Source organism: Hipposideros armiger, unplaced genomic scaffold (genome assembly GCF_001890085.2).
Source record: "Hipposideros armiger isolate ML-2016 unplaced genomic scaffold, ASM189008v1 scaffold_70, whole genome shotgun sequence".
Lineage (NCBI taxonomy): Eukaryota > Metazoa > Chordata > Mammalia > Chiroptera > Hipposideridae > Hipposideros > Hipposideros armiger.
In genome coordinates, this window is record NW_017731420.1 from 3,295,299 (window position 1) to 3,300,997 (window position 5,699).

The 5,699-nt window shown below is 36.4% G+C and overlaps 1 protein-coding gene across 4 annotated transcripts in view; it reads right to left on the reverse strand.

Annotated features, from left to right (window-relative positions):
• The window catches only part of ANKRD46 (ankyrin repeat domain 46), a 52,645-nt gene that overhangs the window by 25,769 nt on the left and 21,177 nt on the right, over positions 1–5,699 (reverse strand). The window contains exon 1 of one of the 4 annotated variants that reach the window (XM_019642567.1): positions 3,671–3,713. The exons of the other annotated variants lie outside the window; for them this stretch is intronic. The gene's annotated coding sequence lies outside the window, so the exon portion shown is untranslated. Of the gene's footprint in view, positions 1–3,670; positions 3,714–5,699 lie in introns of those variants that run through there. 4 annotated transcript variants of the gene reach the window in all.

A 5,699-nucleotide genomic window follows, 5' to 3' on the forward strand; every position in this document is an offset into this window, starting at 1 on the left:
TCTCTGCCCTGCCATCTGGGAATGCAGTTCAGAACCAGGTCTTAGACAAGGTAAGTTTGAGCTCTTGTCTCTATGTGACAATGTGGCTATTACAGATCCAGTCACTGAGTCAAAAGTTTGGTTTAGTTTCTGTGAGACTGTATCCTCGCACCTTGCTAGCTCCAGCTTCTTTAAGCCATTAGATTCTGGCAGCAGTCAAGAGCAGTTTTATTTGGCTTCCTTGTATGCTTAGAGAATATGTACCCAACACCCTGACTTAAGCCATAACCTTACTCCAGTCTTGTCTTGTGTGGAGCTCTTTTAATCTTTACTACCCTGCAGGAGCCACATTCTTGGCTGCCACTGCCCACTTCCAGAACAACTAGAGCTCCACTCATCACTTTGTCCTTCTACTATATAGAGATGTTTAGCTAATTTATTGTTCTGACTACATACTTTTGATTTTCACATTTTACATTTTATCAATAATTGCCACATACTAAAACATGAACTAAATGTACTGCTTTAATCTAAAGCCAACTATGTGTTTTTCATTCCCTCGGATGCCCAGTGCCACTGTAGTGGACATGATTAGTTGCCTACTTAGAAGCCGTTCCTATGCCGTTCTGTCCTATTAGTACCCAACACTATTAACTCTTTGCTGCCCATATGCTTTGAAGAGGTCAGCCCTGGTTATTTTAAGCCATATAACATATTACATTTCCCTAGCTGTAGTGGTTTATTTAGACATGGACATGTGGCCAGTCCAATAAGACTCTTTGCTTAGAATGCTAGAGCAATACATTCTCTTTTTTTCTGAAAATATGGCATAAACATGACATTTAAAGTTGCTTTCATCATTTTGACATGTATATTTCATATATATATGTGTGCATGCACACACATACAGGAAGCACACAGAGTAAGGCAGGCAGAGAAAGACAGCCACTCCTTGATTAAACCCCATATGAAGCTCATATTAACTCTGAACTGTTTTTCAAATACAGGTATCAATAAAGTCCTCTTTTTATTAAGACAATTTAAATTAGGTTTTCTGTTACTTAAAAGAAAATATTTAAATGACACAGAACCTACAGTGATCATTACTACTATCTACTGCTATATGTACCTGTCATTTCTTTCTAAGAAGAAAAAAATATTGTTTATGTTACTGTTTCAGCAAAAGACAAAAGTCAAAGGAAGGGTGGGGTGCAATGACCTCTATTCAACTGCTTCAAGCAGCAGCTTAATTAACGCCTAAGAAATCTCACATTTAAATGGGGTAAATTCTAGGAACTGACCAAGGAGGTAACCTAAAGAACAAGTTGAAAGATACTCTGAATAAACAAGTGAGATAAAAATAAGCTGGCTATGGGAAAACTCTTTTATAGTCAATACCAGTTTTTGTTTTTAAGAAAAAAACGGCATAATAGTCAATAAGCAAAATACAGCCAAAATATGGGGAATGGGCACTGAGACATTTAAATGAAAGAAGCAGTGCCATTTGGCTATTGGAAAAATTGACTAATATTAGGACTAAAAATGCCACCAAAGTTAAAATGCCTAAACTGTTCTAACAATGTCATTATATAAGTTTCAGGTATAAGACATTATGATTCAATATCTGTATATTCTACAAAGTGATCACCTTCAAAAGTCTAGTTACTAACCATTCACCATACAACTGACCCCCTTCATCCCTTTTGCTCACCTCCCAACCCTTTTCCCCTCTGGTAACCATCCATCTGTTCTCTGTACCTATGACAAACATTTAGATAGACTAACCAATGATGAAACAGAGGGCTCAGATAAAATTAAAACTGAAACAGAAGTTACAACTGATACCACAGAAATACCAAAGATCATAAGAGACTACTATGAACAATTATACACCAACAAATCGGACAACCTATAAGAGAGATAAGTCAGAGCTTAAATTACTTAAAGTTTCTAAAACACTGCTTTAGAGGAAGTGCTAAATCCTTGTGAAAAACTGAAGAGCACTAAAAAAAAGAACAAGCTTCCTGTGTTGGTTATACATGTATATCCAAAGGAAACGAAATCACTATCTTGAAAAGATTTCTCCATGTTTATTGTAGCATTACGCACAATAGTCAAGATATGCAAACGACCTAAATGTCCATCAAGAGGTGAATAATAAAGAAAATCACACACACACACACAATGGAATATATTATTCAGCCTAAAAAGGAAATCCTGTCATTTACAGCAACATAGATGAACCTGGAGGACATTATACTAAGTGAAATAAGCCAGACACAGAAAGACAAATACTGTATGATCTCACTTATATGTAGAATCTAAAAAAGTCTAACTCATAAAACCAAAAAGTAGCATATTGGTTGCTAGGGACTGAAGAGTAAGAGAAATGGGAAGATGTTGGTTAAAGTGTACAAACTTTCAATTTTAAGATGACTAAGCTCTGAGGATCTAATGTACAGCATGGTGATTAGAGTTAATAATACTGTATTGTATACTTGAAATGTGCTGAGTAGATTTTAGGTGTTCTCACCAAACACAAAGGTAACTATGTGAGATGATAGATGTGTTAATTATACTGATTCTGGTAATCATTTCACAATGTATAAGAACACTAAATCAGGGCCGGCAGAGTGGCGCGTTGGTTAAGAGTTGGCTTGGGATGCCAGCTCTGAGCAGCAGGTCCCTGGTTTGGATCCCACATCAGGGCCAGTGACACTGCCCTCTACAGCTAAGATGGTGAAACAACAGCTCGAACTGGAGCTGGGCTGCCATGAGTCACCAGCGATGGCGTAGGCTGCAGTGAAGCTGCAGTGGGCGGCCGTGAGCTACCGGAGTGACTGGCAGCCAACGTGAGCTGNCTGCACCTGAGCTGAGCTGCCAACAGGTGGCAGGATGGCTCAGCTGGTGAAAGCATGTGTTCTTAACAACAAGGTTGCCTGTTCGAGATGGTGGGAAAAAAAAAAAAAAAAAAAAGACTGAACTCAGCACCTTGAGCTGAGCTGCCACCCGGGTAGCTCAGGGGATAGAGCGTGCGCTCTTAACAACGAGGCTGCTGGTTCAACTCCCACATGGGATAGTGGCTACGACTACCCGCAACTAATTAAGCACAGCACCTTGAGCTGAGCAGCGTGATTGGACTTGGAGCTGAGATAGTTGCACCCTCCACAACTAAGATTGAAGGACAACAACTTGGCTGTTCCCCTCCCCCAATTCCCCAACAATATCTTCAAAACAAGACAAAGAAACCCAAACATTAAAAAAATAATAATAACATTCAAAATCCTTACCATGGTCTACAAAGCACCGAATGATTTTACTCCTGCCTACCTAACTTCATCTTTAACAATCGTCCTTCCCCCCGGCCCAGCCCCATCTTGTTCTCTACACTCTAGCCCCACTTGCCTCCTTTATGTTTGCTGAAGTTCTTTCCGGCCTCAGGGTCTTTGCACTTACTCTTCCTTCTATTGGAATGTATTTCCTCTGGACAGATCTATACTCAACTGGCTCATTGCCAGAACTCAGGTCTCAGCTCAAATGTACTTACCTCCCAAAATCATTTCTCACATCATCCTGTTTACTTCCTTCTTGGTTCTAATGAATGTAGAATTTTCTGATTTCACTAATCATTTACTGTACGAGATTGACCAATTAAGTTTGCAAAATCATCCTAGAAAAAGTGGCTACATACCTCACTGCTGAATATCACTTCGGTCACCTTTGAAGTACTCCCCTTGGGAAGCTATGCACCGATGCCAGCACCCAGTTCACCCTTCAAAGCAATTTTGGAACTCTTTTTCTGGAATGGCCGTCAGAGCTGTCATATTTCCCTTGATGTCCTGAATGTCATCAAAATGTCTTCCTTTCAATATTTTCTTTATCTTCCGGTAAAGAAAGAAGTCGTTGGGGGTCAGATCAGGTGAGTAGGGAGGGTGTTCCAATACAGTTATTTGTTTACTGACTAAAAATTCACTCACAGACAGTGCCGTGTGAGCTGGTGCATTGTCGTGATGCAAGAGCCACGAATCGTGAAAAGTTCAGGTTGTCTAACTTTTTCATGCAGACTTTTCAGAACTTCCAAATAGTAAATTTGGTTAACTGTTTGTCCAGTTGGTACAAATTCATAATGAATAATCCCTCTGATATCAAAAAAAGGTTAGCAAGACCATTGCAACAAGTTCACGAACTTAATTGCCACACCTACACTTGAATGTAAGCTCTTTGAGGGCAGGAGCTTGTCCTGTTCAACATGATCCACAGTGTCTAGCAGTGACTATTTATATACTAAGTGATCAATGTATACTTTTTACTTTTTTAGTTAAATAAATGTATGGTCCAAATGAAAAGTATGCATTCAAATAAGTCTTTCAATGGAGAATGGAAGTTGGCATTAATGTGTAAATAGTAACAACAGGCATTAAGACACTCATTGAAGTTGGCCCAAAAATATAACTAGACTAAAAATGTGTGCCAAAATGGGACACCAATAAAATTGGTATCACATTTAAAGAGAAATCATGTCTACTTCTTAAATGTCTTTTAATGTCCAAGAAGAAGATATTTACAAATAATAAAACATTTGTTGACTCCTTCCATAAGCAGTCCCATGCTAACTAGAAGAAATACATCATTAAAGCAAAATGATAGTATGTGTTTTTCAATACTTATATAATATAGAAACATTAGTATTAATACTGGTTATTTTATTTTCTAAAATCCTTAATTCATGTTTTAACAAGTAAAATTAAGTGTTCAATACATCACAAATAAAAAATTAGTAACATTTCAATTCAGAACATCAAATAAAAATATAAACTTATAAAAATGTGTTAAGTATCCATTGTCATTCTAATGTAAATTGGCAGAAAAATAAAGTGAAATGTTACCTAAAAACAAACTACATAAAAATTAAAATTAAAATAACAAAAAAATTAAAATGAATTTTTTGAAAGCACAAAATACATTAGTAGTAGCATTGCAAATGTGTTGTGAGTATATTTTTGTACAAATTTTTCAGCTGCTAAAAAATATCTCTATATAACTGGAGGCAACATAATGGTAATGTAACTCCATATCTTCCAACTCCTTCATCTTCAAATTGCTTCGTCTTTTCTTGGAGATCTGTATCTTTTTAATTACTTCTTTATTTTTTGCAGAAACTGCAATCCTCTTTATTCCTATTAACGTTCCTTGCTTCAACATTTGACATTGATGATATTATTATACTAGCTTTTTATGGTTATAATTGTGGGGGAGGGGATATTTTTCTATTTCAACTGTTTTAGGTATGTATCTTGTAAACAACAGGAAACTGGCTTTTAATTGTTTTGAAGATTTTTTTCATAGGTGAATTTAATCAACTTACATTTTATGTGATTTCTGACCTATTTGGACTTATTTCCACCATCCTATTTTGTGTTTCCTGTTTATCATCTTTTTTTTTGTTTGCTTCTTTTCCTATCATTTCTCAATTATATTTTTCTATATATTCTCCTCATTCCTCTATATTGCCTTAAATACTATTATATTTCTTTTCAACTGCTTATTTTTAATTTTTGACATACATGCTAATTATTTTTCTTAAAGTCTAAAATTACCTAGAAATTTTATTGTGAACACAATGCCACCATAGAACACTCCACTTCATAATTGCTGTCTATAGAATTCTAGCTGTACCTTAAAAAAATACCAACCTCCCCCCTAAAACTTAAAGAAAAAAA